The sequence below is a fragment of the Phyllostomus hastatus genome, unplaced genomic scaffold, assembly GCF_019186645.2.
Source record: "Phyllostomus hastatus isolate PE091 unplaced genomic scaffold, TTU_PhHast_1.1 phas_contig_38, whole genome shotgun sequence".
In the NCBI taxonomy this organism is placed as follows: Eukaryota; Metazoa; Chordata; class Mammalia; order Chiroptera; family Phyllostomidae; genus Phyllostomus; species Phyllostomus hastatus.
The window spans coordinates 25,423,045-25,439,726 of record NW_025333869.1 but is presented as its reverse complement, the minus strand read 5'-3'; the positions used below and the strand labels follow the sequence as shown (position 1 = coordinate 25,439,726).

General features: G+C 50.4%; 1 protein-coding gene across 1 annotated transcript in view; it reads left to right on the top strand.

The window, feature by feature from the left end:
* The first annotated feature begins 1,007 nt into the window (after nucleotides 1-1,007).
* Nucleotides 1,008-16,682, top strand: part of CDH23 (cadherin related 23) — a 412,088-nt gene continuing 396,413 nt past the window's right edge. Inside the window, exon 1 of the mRNA XM_045841835.1 lies at nucleotides 1,008-1,370. The gene's annotated coding sequence lies outside the window, so the exon portion shown is untranslated. The remainder of the gene's footprint in view (nucleotides 1,371-16,682) is intronic.

The window sequence follows — 16,682 nt, the reverse complement described above, 5'->3', positions numbered from 1 at the left end:
ATCCTGTCATATGAGAAACAGTTAAAAGAACTCAGAATGTTTAGCCTGGGGAAGTAAAGACCAAGGTCAGGGAACTACCTTCTTCAACTCCCTGAATACCAACTCCTTCTGAATCCAGCGGTCTGGACAAGTCATGAAGTTTCCACTATAGGTGTGCAAAGAGAAGCTGGGAGGCTATTGTTCAAGGTGCTGCAGAAGGGTCTCCTGCATGAGAGAGGGTGCTCAAGTGATCTCAAGGGTCTCTCCCAATCCGAGGTCCCTCCCTTGGAGGCATTTTGAGCTCAACCGAGGGAGAGAGGACGCAGATGGGAGCGCACGATTGGGGTTGGCGACGGTAGCTGTTGGAGGGAAGCACGGCCAAGCAGCCCCAACGACTAGAGGGGCCCTACTCTGCTCGACGCTCAGCGATTCTGAGAGCAGAGAGGGGGCGCTTAAAGCCAACAGATGGCGCAGGCTCACCTAAGCTGTGCTTTGGAGCTCTGGCCCCGGCTTCCCGGGAGCGTTTCCAGTTCCTCCAGAGACGCGGAGCGCGGAGCGGACGGGAGGTTGGCCGGCCCTCTTCCCCTCTGTGTGCCCCTCTCCCGGACAGCCGGTGGCCCTGTGGGGCACGGCTCCAGCACGCACCTGGGGACATTTACCCGGAATTCCTTCGTGTCCCTTTGGGGGATGCGTTGAGTTGTCACAGCAGCCAGTGCCATGACATCGGCAGAGGGCAGCTTCGCCAGCACTGAAATATTCATGCCCTGAGCTCCTGGCCAGGCTCCGCTACGTTCCCGGGGGTCCGCGCGGGTCCGGGGCGGGTGGCCGGAGGTGCAGGGATACTGGCTGCCCTTAGCGTGTGTGTGGAGGGGCCGCTGAGCGGCAAAGGCGCGGCCCCGCGGGCGGGGGCTGGGAGAGGCGGGAGGTGAGCGAAGGAGCGTCAGGAGGCGGGGTCTGGGTGGCGGGGGCCGAGCGGGGCGGAGGAAGAGAGGGAAAGTTGATCGCGCACTTGAGCAGCGGCAGCGGCTCCGAAGAACCCGGGCGCGGGCTGCGGACGCGAAGCTCAGCGAGAAAATGCGTCCGACGGCAGCCGGGCGCTGAGCCGGGCGGGGCGGGGCGGAGAGGATCGGCCCCGGGCATGGAGTGTGGGGGCGCAGAGCCTCGGGACGTTTTGAGCGCGGCTCGCGTGCCTGAAGTTGCAGCCAGCAAGCAGCCAGCGCCGAGCGGACGGCCCAAGGGGACCTGGGAGCGGCTGTCGCGCCGCTGACGAGCCTTTGCGCCTGCAGAGAGACGCGGTGGTGGCCAGCACCGGAGCAGGCGGCCCGTGGGGGCCGACCCGGCGGAGAACAGAGCCCGAGGCGCGGCGCAGCGCCTCCCCGCACACGCACACGGTACCAAAAGCCGCGCACGGCCCTTTCCCTCCCCACTTCCCTCGCCTTCACTGCGCCGTTCGTTCTCCTGCCAGGCGGCGGGAAAGTTGGAGCAGTGGGGTCGCGACCGCAGTCGCTAAACCACTTGTTCCCGGCGAGGCCATCGCCCGCGGCAGGCGTGCGGGGCCTCCTTCCATCCCCGTCCCTGGCCCGGGCCCTGCACCCGGCTCGGAGCCCGCGGCCAGACGCGCGGCAACTTTGATTCCCGGGAACTCATATTCCCTCCGCGTTGGCCTTGGGAGAACAGGCACTCATTGCACTTCCCACCCCGTTCCTGGACCCACGACACTCGAGCACTTTGCTCTTCCCACCTCGAAAAGAATCTGGGTTTGGGATGGGGAGAATTTCGGGGACAAAGGGGGCGTCGGGATCCAATCCGGTCCCCTTCTGCGCTCTGGATACCCATTTGGACAGTGGAATGGGTGGGGTGCAGCTCCTCCGCGGATGGGCAATGGCGTTTGAGGGACCTAAAGTCACGTAGCTCTCCTCGTCTCTCAGTGCCCGCAAGAGACCTACCTCAGAGTACTCCGTCAACCTCCCCAATCCGGACAGGCTACGGGGAGCCAGACGCTCCCCTCGTGGAGCAGGGAGCAGGCTGCTGGCGCTTCGCCTCCCAAGTCCCTTTGCAGGCCGGTCACGGGTGGTGCTGACTGCCCCCCGGGGGCCTGCACTCTCGTCTCCCCTCAGGTCAGCCCGGGAAGTGTGCAGAGCCCGCGCGTTCCAGGGAGGTGGCGGCACCAGCCTACAGGCACTCGGTCCCTTGCCTTTCTAGAGCAGAGCAGGTACCTAGAGCCGCTGCCTCTGTGCCGCTAGCGGAGATCCATTGCCCTCGCTGCTGGACGCCGCCCCACCGCCACCCCAGCGCCCAGCCCTGGTGCTGTAAGCGGCCCACTCTCTGGGGGAAATTAGCTTTTCCCCCTGAAGTAACACACCCCCACCCTCCCCAGTAATTCGGAAAGCCGTGCCTCCCTCTTCTATGTACTTTGCCCTCTCAGACCAGAACGGGCATTAACCTTTGCCTTTCATCTGGTTTGCAAACGCCCCCACCCCAATTTGGATTTCGAAAAACGCTGGAGAGGCACAAGAATATTGTGTGTGTGCATATATGAGAGTGTGTGTATTGGGTGGAGTCAGACCCTTGTATAGGGAAGAATTAGGCTGGGCTGAAAAGCCTCCTTGGGACCAGGTGCAAGGTGCTGATGAGTCAGCCCATGGTGGGGAGAGCTGGCTTGGAGTTAATTTTTGGTTTATGGTGTAGGGGTAGGCACACTGTAGTCAGCACCCAAGGGTGTGGGGGACCTGATGTCACTACCCAGGAGGCCCTGGGAGGGGCCTCTTAGCTGGGGGAATAGGAATGCTTGGTGCTGTTTCCCTAGGGCTGGGGAAGGTCAGAAGGCAGAGTGCCTGCCCGGCAGGAAGCGAGATATCTTGTGGCCTGGAAAGGTGGCTCTTTGCAGAAGTGACCAGTGTGAACCCCAGGCTCTGCTGCTGGTGGTGAAGGAAAGCAGTGACTGGGTGGGAGACCCAGAACTGGCATCCTGATTTTATCTGGGACCCCATACACATCTGTCTTGGCCTTCCTGACCCCCAAACAGCTGGGGCACTCACATCTGCTTACCAAAGGGCTTAATTCGAGGGTTATGTTGGCAGATGGTTGCCTCCCAAATAGCTCCCCTCTCCAACAAGCTCCTTACCTGCAATTTCACCATTTGAGGTTCATTTCTTTGAGCTTAATGTTATTTAAGGACACCTTTCTGAAGTCCTAATTTGAAATGCCCATGGTTTTGGAAGGTGAAGGTCTGGTGGAGCCTTGTTTTTCCGAGTGTGGCCCCTGGCCACACAGCGCAGCGTTAGCAGAACCTGGGCGCTGGTTGGGAAGGCAGATTCTCATGTCCCACCCCAGACCTCTTGAATCAGAATCTGTATTTGACAAGATCCTTGAGTGATTTGTTTGCTCAGTAAAGTTTGGGAAGTGCTGGTCTATAGTACCTTCTAGGGAATGAGCATTTCACAGCCTCTTGGTGCGGAAAGAGTGTTGAATAGGGCAGCGGATAAGAAAGGAGGGAAGAGAATGAGACTGGAACGTCTTATTCTGGATGGTTATACTAGGGTTGGGTTAACAGTCCACTGCTGCCGGCCCTCGGGGCTATCCCTGCTGATGCCTAGAGGCGTCTGTGTTGGGGGTACGTTTAAACAGATTCAAGTAGCAGCTCAGCTTTCTGTGCAATTAGAACGTTGCGGTGTGAGCTGCATATGGGCTAGTAGGAAGCGGGCAGGGGGGCAAGATGTCTGGGAAGGTGGAGATGCTACTGTGCCTCCAGGAAGCCTGGGGCTGAGCAGATGCCATCCCTCAAGGGGGAGGAACTAAGTAACTGTCCTGCACTTCGTCTGTCCCTCTCAGTGGGTGGGGTGAGTCCTCAGTGCTCCCTCATGCAAAGGGAGCTGCATAAATGCTGGTTTGGAAGAGCTCACAACAGGAGCACACTGACCAAGCTCCACTCTTACATCCCTTCCGCTGCCCTGGGCCCTGGGGAGGCCCCTAGCCCCGACACCCAGGGATGGTGCCAGGGCATGGTGGCAAGTCACCTGCCTGGTCCTCTGGAGGAATAATGGCAACCCCGAGGCCATCAAGGCTGGCCTGACAGTGAAGACCTGAAAGACTTTGGAGGGATTTGGATCAAAGGCCTGGTGGGGCCAGTGGTGTCGCAGGTGACATGTTATGGAATGACTCGTACCTCCCAGCATTGCTGAAAGAGGACTGTCCTTCCCCAGTGGTGGTCTTTGCCAGGAAGACAGTCAAGCCCCTGACCTGGCTGGTGTGGCTCAGTTGGTTGGAGCATTGTCCTGTAACCAGAAGGTTGTGGTTTCGGTTTTCGGTCAGGGCACATACCAAGGTTGTGGGTTCAATCCCTGGTCTAGGTGCGTACGAGAGACAAACAACTGATGTTTCTCTCTCACATTGATGTTTCTCTCTCTCCATTCCTTTCTCTTTATTCCTGTCTATCTAAAAAGGCAATGAAAAAAATGTCTTCGGGTAAGGGTTAAAGAAAGGGCCCACCCAATCAGAGTGTAGCAGGGGCAGTGCTGCAGGAGCCACGGAGAGGCACGGCCGTGGGCCTTCGGGGCAGAGATGCCGCGGTGACGGCATTCTTTCACCAGTGAGTTAAAAATAGCTAGGTTAGTAAAGGTCTGACTATTTTCTTGACCCTCAGTTTAAAAAAATTAGTGTTTTAAAATGTGAAGATGGTTTTTAATATTAACTTAATTGTCTTTAAACTCATTGTTTTTGAAGTCAGTTACAGTGGTTTTTTAAAAAGAAATCATTTCTCTTTATATTGAGCCTTGATTTGAGTGTTCCTTGGTATCGGGGCCATCCTGTTTGCCCATTACTACGTGAGCAAGGCCATTCACCTTTTGGACCCTTCTCTGCGAGTTGTTTCAGGATGGGAGTAGCTTGCCTTCGGTAGGAAACAAGTGGGGATCAGAACGCGTCCTTCTGCGCCCAGCCCCAAGCACGAGTGCGAGTGGTGCTGACGCTGCTGAGGGGTGGCCAGCCGGGACGCCTTCACAGACACCTGGGCGGGGGGGCGGGGGGGGTGAGGTGGCGGCCTCTCCAGTCCCTGCCTCCCTCCCTCTCTGTCCTTCCATGCTGCTTTGTACTGCTCCGTGGTGGTCTGGCTCCTCATCTACACAGCGAGCTTCTTTAGCACCAGCTGTGTTTTATTCCTTTTTGTATCCGCAGGGCCCACCGCACGCCTAAGTGATGCTCAGCAAGTGACTGACTAAATGGAATATTGTCAGGTGATAGTGCCACTACCTTCTCTAGCCCCGTCGTCAACTGGTCATTAATACCAGGGCACTTGGTGTGCCTAAAACCAGTTTTAACTATTCATGTTGGTTCCTTTCAAGGCTGAGCCGCTGATATCCATATGGCCATGTTCTGGGCTTTTGGAGTACATACCCTTGGAGTAGTGGTCTCAGCCTCACATGCTTAGAGGGGCCAGGAGGCAGAGCGAAGAGTAAAGCAGGGCCAAATACAAGCTAATAGGGAGTGGTGGGGACTGCAGAGAACCGGAGAGTGGAGGCCCCATATGGAAGGAACAAGTGTGGGCAAACCGTCCACACAACACAAATCAGAGGATGGTGACGCCGAGGCTGAAGGGGTGTTTCTGGAGTGCTGGGTGTTTCTATGTCTCGACTGAATTATCTACAACAGTAGTGAGTGATCATTTGTGCAGAAGAGAATTTAGGAAAATTAAAGCACTTATGGGCCATATTTATTTTGGTTCAACATAAAAATAGCTTTATTGAATTTCATAGGGCAGAAAATGCATATTCTTACTGGCTTTATTGGCCAGAACGGTATCAGTGAGAAACTTGGCATATTTAAGAAGTAGCCACATGGAGACAGCTTTCTCGTCTTTCACTGTGAAATTCAATCTGGCTCTGTCCTGGGGAGGGGGGCGGACTGCAGGCGCTGCTCCTCGCTGGGCTGAGTATTTGGGTCTTGGGATTCATGCTTTCGGGGCTCCGTCTGACCCCAGCAATTCAAGTCCGTGTGGCCCGGTGTGTTGCCGAGGGGAGTGGAAATGTCACAGATCCATCTCAGCCCCGGGGGCCTCAGGCTGTGTCACCGAGGATGACACGGCAGGCTGAGACATAGCATTCATATTTTTAACATTCCCTTTGCACGGTCTAACGCGCCATGCGTGTGTTGGTTATTTATATGATCATAAACCCATTCTCTTTATGATTTTTGCGAGCCTCTTGGAGGCAGATTGTGCCGGGACTGAACACCAGCTCTTCCACTCTTGAGCTCTGTAGCTTCGGCCCGACCTGCAGCCTGGCCCAGGCTTTAGTTTTCTCGTCTATGGGAGCAATCTTCAGTTGCATCATAGACTTGCCCTGAGCATTAATAAGATGAAACATCTGGAGGAAGCCCTGGGTGCAGGTGCATCTGCAGTAGCTTTAGTGTTCTCCTTTCCATCAATGGAGTCATGCATTAGCTACATTGTATTCTAGCGAAGAGGGGAAGCCTCCTGCTTTGAGAGCTTCAGGTCTGTCTGAAGTTGTGTGTGTGTGTGTGTGTGTGTGTGTGTGTGTGTGTGTGGTTATGGCTGTGGTTTTCATTTTGAATTAGTGACTAACAACATTATAAAAATAGAATTTTTGCCTAGAAACTTAGATTTCTGGCATCTGACTAGAACCAGCCACATTGGTCTGTGTTCCGAACTGGCCATTGTTGGCTGGAGCTGAGTTGCAGTCACCCCTTATATTTATTTGTCCTTTTATTTTAACAACCCTTTGGTTGAGGACTACATTAATACACTAAGTTAAACAGATCTTAAATGAAAGTGGTGAATTTTCACACATGTATAAACCTGCGTAAGCACTGCTGGGTGGAGATGCATCCCCAGCACCCTCGGGCGCCCCCCACCCCCGCCCACCCCAGGCGGTGCTATTCCGCACCCAGACCAACCACCTTCTGCCCTCACTCAGACTTCCTTCCCACACGAGTCTTGCCCGCAGTTCTTCTCTCGGATTTAGGTGCACCCATAGCCTTTAGTTTTCTCTTTAGCGCCCACCATTCCCTGTTGTTCCCATCCGCCCCCACTGTTCTCATGTGCACTGCATTCTGGCCCCTTTAGTCATTTGAGTCTGTGACCTCTGTCCAAGGGCTGGGCGGATCCTTGGAAACCAGCTAGGCCTACTGTGTTACAGGCGGGGAAAGTGAGGGCTAGAGTGAGGGGGTGGGCTTGTTCTGGGCCCTGTCCCTGGGTGAGGTGGGCCTGGGTGATGGCCAATCAAAGGCAGAGCTCTGTTCCTCCAGCCCCAGCATGGGGTGTGTTTAGGAGGCCAGCCTGCTCTTTGTCTCCCGGCCCCCAACAGCCTGGGGTGGGCCCTTGCAATCACTGTCACCCGGAGCCTCCCGGGGTTCGGCCTCAGAGGGGTGGAGTCTTTTCTGGCCCGTGCCTCCCCAAAGATGCATCTTCCCCGAGGCAGGCTGTTAGCAGCGCTGCGTTCCCCTTTAAAGGCCATTCTCTGTTTGGAGAGGACCTGAGCTGCCATTTGTGACAAGGGCCCCCTGCACACCACCTTGATTGTGTCTGTTTCTGAAAGAAGGCTGTAATTTGGGAGCCAGTGAAAGCGAGAGAGGAAGGGAAGTAGAGAAGAGTGCGAGAGAGAGAGAAAGAAAGAGAGAGGAGGGGGAGGAAAGGGAGAGAAAACAAAAGGGGTGGGGCTGGGACCATGTCTGGGCATTCATTTGTGTCACTGCTCCCATCTCCAAGGAATGCTAGCTTTTCCTGGCTGCCCCAGGGCTCCAGTCAGGGTAGGCTGGGCTCCCCCGAGAGGGTCCCTTTAGCTCTGCCCTGCTTCTCTCCTGCTCTTTGCCTACAGAAGTAGAAGCCTCATCTCCCTGCCCCAGGCTTACCCATGGTTTATCCATGGCTCATTCTCCCTCAAGCCCTTCCCACCCCTTCTCCTGCTCTGATTTGCCCTTGCCCTGCAAGGAGGCTGATCTTGACCTTTGCTGTGCGGGCCAGGAGAGCTGATATCACCGTCAGGAAACCAGGAGTTACAGAACTCAAAGCCAGGCCTCCCTCTGCCCCTTCTAGGGAGGTCTGAGGCTTTGTCTTAGAGGGAGAGGCATGGATGGGCTGCCACTGAAGACCAGCACATAGTGGGCCCAGGGATAGGAGGTCCTTCCAAACTGACCCTCTTTTGTGTCATAGGGTCCCATGTCCACTGTTGGGGAAACTTTTCATTCAGCCATTCAGTCCACAAATATTGAGCATCACCTATAAACCAGGCTCTGTCTAGTTGCTGGGGATTCATGCGGGGAGCTGCAGGAGCGCTGTCCAGCAGAGGTGTAATGCCAGCCGCACGCATCGTTCGGTCTTCAGAACCTGGTCTGTATTGTCATTTACAGCATATCTCAGTTTGGCCTTGGCATCTTTCAAATGCCCATTGGCCCCATGTGACTGGTGGCTACTACTATATTGTTGAACTGGGGAAATAGATAATCAATAGCCACTCCAGGCCATTACAGATAGTCATGGAAGCTACCCCAGAAAACTGGGGGTCATTGACATGCTAAGGGCGGAAGATAGGATGGATGGGGGAGGCATCTCGAAGGATGGGGAGTTGTGTTCCTTTGCCATGGACCTGAGCCCGGCCGGGCTAGGGGCAGGAGTGGTAAGGGGAGGGGCCGTGTGTCCACAGGCAGCCTCCCCAGACCCCATGCTTAGCTGGCATTGGACACCGTGTCCCCTCTTCGTAGGAGACCCAAGCGGAGCTTGGAATGGATACAGTATTGTAGAAAAGCACTTTGTCTCGGGTGCATGCATGTGTGTGTGTTTCCACATCTTCTCTGCATGCTTTCCATAAGAAAGATAAGGGTTAAGTTCATCTTCCATTGCTTTTTTATACTTGGGAGTTTTCCAAGCAAAGGGGAAGTTGGCCTGGAAAGCTGAGGTTGTTGCAGCAACAGGGGCACTTGGGGTTGTATCCTCTCAGGGAGAGGGTCTGGCCTGAACAAGGAGGGGGGACCCGGATGCCAAGAGGTCTTGGGGTGCTGAGCAGACCTGGAGGCCTGTCTTCTCTCCTAGAGGTGGGGCAGATTTCTCTGAGGCTGGGCTGCTGCCAGCCTTCTGTGCTGTGCTGTCTGGGCTTCACCTGTGACTCACCTGGGCCAGGGTCAACGTCAGGCACCTACAACATCCCGGCAGCTTATATAAGAGAGGGAGGCTGGCTGGGCAGGCACAGTGGCAAAGTGCACATGCACGCTCTGTCTCAAGGGGGCGCCACTGCCAGCACCCCGGCCTGTAGTTGCTCAGCAGGTGTGCAGGATGCATGTGGCCAGACACTTTGTTTGATATTTCCAAATAATCCAGAAATCCATATTTAAAAACACAACATTTTCTTACTTCAAATGTTAGCAACTAATTAAAATATTTAAAAACACCATGAGGCCCACTCATTTATTCATCAAATATCTATTGAGCCCTGACCGTGTGCCAGGCACTGCTGGAGGCCCCTGGGGCCCGTCCGTGGTTCCTGCCCTTGTGGAGCGTATACTGTGGGAACACCCTTCAGCAGCCTGCACATGGAACATGGATGACCAGTTTCAGCATGACCTCTGTCATAGACTTAGAGTTTCTGGGCTGGCAAAAATGATGGGAGACATTTATTAAGCACTTAGTGTGTGCCAGGCCCTGGGTTAACACATACAGTATCTCACTTAGTTCTGACAGCAACCTTATGAGAGAGGGACTCCTGCACTTGCACTTCACGGATGCAAAGTCTGAGGCACAGAGAGGCTGAGCAGTTTGCCCACAACCACCTGGCTATGAGGCAGTGGGGTAGAATTTGAGTCAAGGCATCTGACTCCTTAATCTTCACTTTCTTCTTCACCCTGCATTGCACTCAGAGAAAGCCAGAGCCACATCCCTGCCTATATAGACGGAAACTGCGCCCAGACAGGACAAGGGACCCACCTCAGGTCTGCAGAGGCAGTGACAGCGCTGGACTTGCAATCCAGGCCTGTCAAGTCTGGTCAGTGTTGTCTGGACTTCACCTGTGATTGACCTGGGGCTGGGATTGGTCATCAGGTGCCTACGGCGCCCAGACATTGAAGAGACGAGGCCGGGCAGTGATCTACGTACGCGTGGGAGTGAATGAGGGGAACATCTCGTCAGCTCAGAAACTGCGGGCCAGCTGCCATGACCAGGTTGCCCCCGTTGGGAAGGCCATGCACTCCAGTGCCTTCTGTGCTTGTTGGACCCGGGGACCTAAGCCAGACCCTCAGCTCTGCCCACCGGGAAACTGGGGGTGTTGAATGCAATGATTCCTATGATTTAATACCAGCCCCACACCTTCCCCCCTGCTATTGGCCAGGCTGGCCCATGAGCTACCCTCAGTATTCTGGCTGAGTGGTCTCAGCCTGGACTCTGGGTCCTGGCCTGCATAACCTTGCCACAGGACCACAGATCTGTCGCGTAGTTTTCCTCTGTTGGTGTGTGCATGGTAACCTCAAGGCAGGAGGCTCAAGTGAATGGTGGAGAGACACCCCTGACAGGCACATGGAGACTTCAGTCACAGTCCCGTGTTGGCTCAAGTGCTTTTACTCTCTGAGCCACAGTTTTCTCATCTGTGAAGCAGGAGGGAAAAGCCTGCGGGCCCGTCCAGCTGGTTCGGGAAGTAGGGGCTCTCCTGAGATACACGACAATGCGGGCAGAATGAACGGTGACATATAGAAATGACAGTAAATAAGTTAATAGGTAGATAGATAATTTACTAGTTATGACTATGTATTGTACGCACCACTGTGACTTGACCTACTACGCAGGAGTCACAAGATGTATGCAGACAGGTATTTAAATAACATGAAAACCTCCAGCTCCAACAGCACTGTCTTTGAATAGCTTAATGACTTAACACCTGCCCTATCAATTTGACACCCATCTTTTGGGGAAACTGTAGAAGTCAACAGATAATTATTAATCACCTACTGTTTGCAGGACAGTGCAAGGCCCACTATGGTACAGAGATAGACGAACCATGGTCGTCGTTTTCATGAACTCTCATGCTTATTCAGAGGACCATATTTAGTAGATCCAATTCAGAATGTGTGTGTGTGTGTGTGTGTGTGTGTGTGTGAGAGAGAGAGAGAGAGAGAGAGAGAGAGAGAGAGGGAGAGGGAGAGCCCTGTAGCTCCTTTTGGAAGTTTCAGCATCTCATGCCTGACTCAGCCAAAGTTTTCCTTCTTTGCTCTTCCTCACTGACCCCAAAGCTTTCCCCCTCCCCCCGAAATTCTATGTGACAGTTGAGGGTGAGTTAGCACAGGGATGGCTGCATCCTAGGAAGGAGACAAGAAGGATGTGGGGTGTAAGGATTGGGGGTTGCCATAGGCGATACCTGCTGGGCTGGCTGACGGGCCAAGCCCAGCCTGAGGGCTGTTGGAAACTGGAGCTTAGGCCGGAAGAAGGGAGCCCATGAATTATACAGCGGGAGGGAGGCTGTTAACTAGGTGACCTCATTGCACCTGCGTGTTTCACAGCTTCTTGAGGAGCCACTGTGGAGAGCCTGGGTGTCAGGCAAGGGCAGAGGCTAATGGGAAAGGCCAGGTGGAGACACAGCATCTCTGTTTTCTCCTTACTTTCTGGTCAGCTGTCTGATTCAGAAGTTCTCGGTACTAACAGCTCCCTTTCCTTCTGGCTCCGACCCAGATGGCCTTGGCTGTGAGTGTGTGCGCATGCGCGCACTCATACACAGGTGCACTGAAACCCATGCACCTGAGGCTCCTTAGCAATGGCTGAGTGTAGGAGTGGGCATCTCCTGCAGCGCTGCGCCCCGTAGGCCTGGTCTCCAGGTCTGGCTGCTGACCTGGGAGTCTGCCTGGCCTCGTCCTTAGCACAGATGTGCTGTCACCTTTGCCAAGGGGGTGCCCTCTTCGGGCTACTTCTGGCTGCCATGGAAAATACAGGCTCCTGGGCAGGACTCCCAAAGCCTTGGCCTCTGGCAAGAGAGGCACCGTTTGAAGTAAGTGGGGGGCAGGTAACCCTGACTTTTCCTTTTTATGCTATGGTTTCTGTCATTTTGAGTGTTTGTCATTGGAGCCAGGCTACAACAACCAAAACAAAGGAGCCTCCATACCCCCAGAACCCCCAGAAAAGCAAAGAAAGTCTCTCAAAACAGATGAGGGCCTCACTAGGACAGAGCAAAGGGAAATGAGCTTGAATTGCAGCAGCAGAGCTTAAAGGCAGACCTGAAGAGAAACTGCTTGTATGAAGTGTCGGATGAGGGTTGGAGGGTGGTGAGACTGTAGAATTCCTACCTAGCAGAAGTTGGCCTTACCTTGCAAGGAGCTGTTTCCTTGGCCTGGGGTGGGAAACAGAGGGCCCCTGACCAGTGCCTAGAATGGGAACAGGGCCTCCCTGCCTCACTTTCCCCTGTGTCCTGAGTGCAGTTGGTTTCCGGCCCTCCTCCCTAGGACTGGAAAGGGACTTCCCCCCGAACCCATGCTTCAGCCTCAGCCTGCTTCTCCAGGTGTGGGGGCCCAGGCCCAGCAGCCTGGACCTGCCTGCTACCCTCTGGTCTTAGAATTAGGCCTTCACGAGGTTGTTTACCTCCCTATACACCTCATCTGTGTTCACAGACAGACAGATGCATCACCTGCCTGAAAGAGATGGGCCATCTCTTGATTTGCGCCTGCTCTGGGTGGGCATAGCTGGGGATCCAGCCACCAGACCATCCAGGATCAAATCCTAGTCTTTTAATTATAGCTGTGTGATCTTAGGCAATTTAATTAATCATTCTGTTCTTCAGTTGTCTCACCTGGAATATAAGGATGATAATAGTACCTACTTCAAAGGGTTATTGGGAAGGTTAAATGAGTTACTGCACGTAAGATGCTTAGAAAAAGCACCTACCATATAGTGAATGGTCAACAAATGCTGTTATTCATTATTAGTATGCTGCTGTTATTCTCAGCTGATAGTTACTGTTATGCCCTCTTACCCTCAGCTCCTGTATTCCTGAGGCTCAGCCTTATAGGCTGCCTGGGGGGCCGGTGGTAGTGGTGGTTAGGAGTAGCCATGAAAAAGACTGTGTAGGTTCAAAGGGGGTGAGGGGGAGTGAGCACTCTTGGAAGTCTTCATGGAGGAAGAGGCCCCTTTGCCCAGAGGCTGTGGCTTCTGTCTGTGCCCACTGGCACTGCGCTCCTGTGGTGGGAGGGCAGGAAGACAGGCAGGGCAGCATGTGGTCAGCTGCACTGATGGTGCCAGTCCAACTGGGATGTTTTTGTCAGCTTTTTCATTGCAGTATAACACATAGAGGAACAGTGGTGACCACTCCTATGAGCCCCTACCCAAACCAAGGAGAAAGAAGTGATCAGGAGCCATCTCCTTGTCGCTACTCCCAAAGGCAACTCCTCTCCTGACTTCCAATAACAGACGTTCACTTTGTCTGTTTGGAACTTCACAGAAATTGAATCATGCAGTACATTCTCTTTGTGAAGTTTCCTTCCGTTCACATCATTTGTGAGACTCATCCTGTTCTGCATAGTTCACGTTTGTTCATTCTCATTACTGTGTATTCCGTCGTGTACATGTGCCACAGTTTACCCATTCTACTCTGGAAGGGTGACTGTTTTTTCCCCCAGTTTTTGACTATTATGAAGAAAGCTGTTATGAACATCCATCATGCGGTGTTTGGAGTGCATATGAGTACTTGAAATCCTAGAGGGTATCTTTGACTCTCCTCGTACCAATACAGGCTTTATGGTGTAATTACTACAACTTTATATGTGTTGTCTTGCTATCGAGTAGTATAAATCCTTCAGGTTCATGCTTCTTCAACACTTTTGTTTACTTTTGGTACTTGGCTTTTCCATATAAATTTTAGAATCAGCCTTTGAAATTCCACAGAAATCCTGCTGAGATCTGATTAAGTCTGCATCACAAATATGTAGGTCCCTGTGAGGGAAATCGACATCTTTACAATATTGACTTTCTGATTCATGAACGAGCTATATTCCTCCATTTTCCTAGGTCTTAAATTTCAAGAATGCTTTTTAGTTGTCTCTGTAGAGGTCTTACACTTCTTTTATTAGATTGATGTCTATGTGTTTTATGTTTGTTCATACTATTATACATGATATTTAAAGTTTTTTCATTTCTAATTATTTTGTTTCTGGCATATAGCAGTAAAATTGATTTTTTAAATATTGACATGTATCCAAAAACCTTTGTTAAATGTACTTATTAATTCTGGTAGTTTGTCTATGGAATTTTTATTTTTACCACACAATCATGTTTTCTATAGATAATAGCATTTTTGTGTTTTCCTTTCCAATGCTTGTATCTTTTTTCTTGCCTTATTGCAAAGACTAGGACTTCCACATAATATCACACAGAAGTGGTGGGTGGCAGTGGCCATCCTTGTTTTTTCTAGGGTGGAGGAAAAAGCTTTCCATATCTCACCATTAAGTGTGACACTGGTTGTAAGTTTTTTGTAGATGTCATTTACCAAATTAGGGACATTTTCTTCTATTACTTTATTTTCAAAATCATGGTACAACAGACGTAACTGAAAATTTGCTATGTTAGCCATTTCTGAGCATACCATTCAGTGGCACTAAGTACATCCACAGTGTCATGCCGCGGTCACCGCCGTCTGTCTCCAAACTGCTACTGGTCCCAAACCGAAACTCTGTAATCTCTGCACCTATTAACGAGAATGCCCCTTCCTTCTCTCTTGAGCCCCTGGGGACTTCTGTCCTGTTTTCTGTCTCTGTGAATCTGCCTGTTTCAGATATCCTGTGAGTGGAATCATACAATACTTGGTCTTTTGTGTCTGGCTTATTTCACTTAGCATGTTTTCCGGGCTCATCTGTGTTTATCATGTAGCAGAATTTCATTAATTTTTAAGGCTGAATAATATTCAAATTTATGTATATACCATACTTTGTTTAATCCATTACCTGTTGCTGAAACAGGTGACCATCCGGATTGCTTCTACCTCTGACTGTTGTGAGTCGCGCTGCTGTGAATGCCCGTGTGCTAGTAGTATCTGTTTGAGTCCCTGCCATCAGTTCCTTTGAGTATATTTCTAGGAGTGAAATTCCTGGGTCATATGGTATTTCTACATTTAGTTTTTTGAGGAACAATCACACTGTTTTCTATAGTGGCTGCTTGATTATATAGTCCCATCAATAATGCATAAGAGTTTCAATTTCTCCTTATCTTAATCAACACTTATTATTTCTTTAATAATAGCTATTCTAACGGGCATGAAGGGATATTCCATTGTGATTTTGCTTTGTATTTTCCCAATGGCTAGTGATGTTGAATATATTTTCATGTGGTTATTGGCCATTGTACATCTCTAAGAGAAAAATGTCTGTTGAGGTCCTTTGCCTATTTTTGAACTGGGTTGTTTGATTTTTGTTGTTGAGTTATGAGTTCTTTATATGATCTGGATATTAATTCTTTATCAGATATATGATTTATAAATATTTTATCCCATTTCATAGGTTGCCATTTCACTCTGTTGATAATGTCCTTTCATACATACAAGTTTTCAATTTTTGATGAAGTCTAATTATTTTTATTATTATTATTACCTGTAGTTTTGGTGTCATAGGCAATAAATCATTGCCAAATCCAGTGTCACAAAGATTTCCCTTAGAAGTTTATAGTTTTAGTTCCTACATTTAGGGTCTGATCCATTTTTAGTTAATTTATATATATGGTAAAGCCAAGAGTCTAACTTTATTCTTATGCATGTGGACATCTAGTTTTCCCAGCACCATTTGTTGAAAAGACTGTCCTTTACCTATTGAATGGCCTTAGTGCCCTTTTCAAAATACATTAACCACATATACAATGGTTTGTTTCTGTGCTTTCTATTTTATTCCATTGGTATAGAATGGAAAATAAATTTATTCCATTGGTATAGACCAATGGAATATGGAAAATTATGGAAAATGTTCCTGTCCTTACCTGTCACTACCACACTATTTTGATTACTATAACTTTGTAACAGTTTTTAAGAGCAGAAAGTGTGAATCCTCCAACTTTGTTCTTTTTTTTTTTTTCAAGATCATTTTGCCTGTTTGGGATACCTTAAAATTCCATATAAATGTAATGATGGGTTTTTCTATTTCTATGAAAAACACTATTGGCATTTTTTAAAAATCCTCACCTGAGGGTATGTTTTTATTGATTTTTGGGGGGTGAGGAGAGAGAGACACACACACACACATTGATGTGAAGGAGAAACATTAATCGGTTCCCTCCTGTTTGCAGCCTGATGGGGGATCAAACCTGCAACCTAGGTATGTGCCCTGACCAGGAATTGAACCCACAACTTTTTTGGGGGGTGTATGGGATTATGTTCCAACTAACTGAGCCACTCAGCCAGGGTACCATTGACACTTTGACAGGGATTGTATTAAATCCATAGATTGCTTTTGGTGATATTGTATTTTAACAACATTAAGTGTAGGATCTTAACAATATCAAGTCTTCCAATTTCATGAACATAGATGTCTTTACACTTATCTATGTCTTTTTACATTTTTTTTAGCAATGTTTTGTACTTGCTTTCAGTGTTCAAGTCATTTGCCTCCTTGGTTAAATTTATTCCTAAATATTTGTTCATTTTGCTGCTATTGTAAAAAGAATTGTTTTCTTAATTTTCTCTTCAGGTTATTTATTGCCATAGATATACAACTTATTTGGGGGGTGCTGGTGTTATATCCTGCCACTT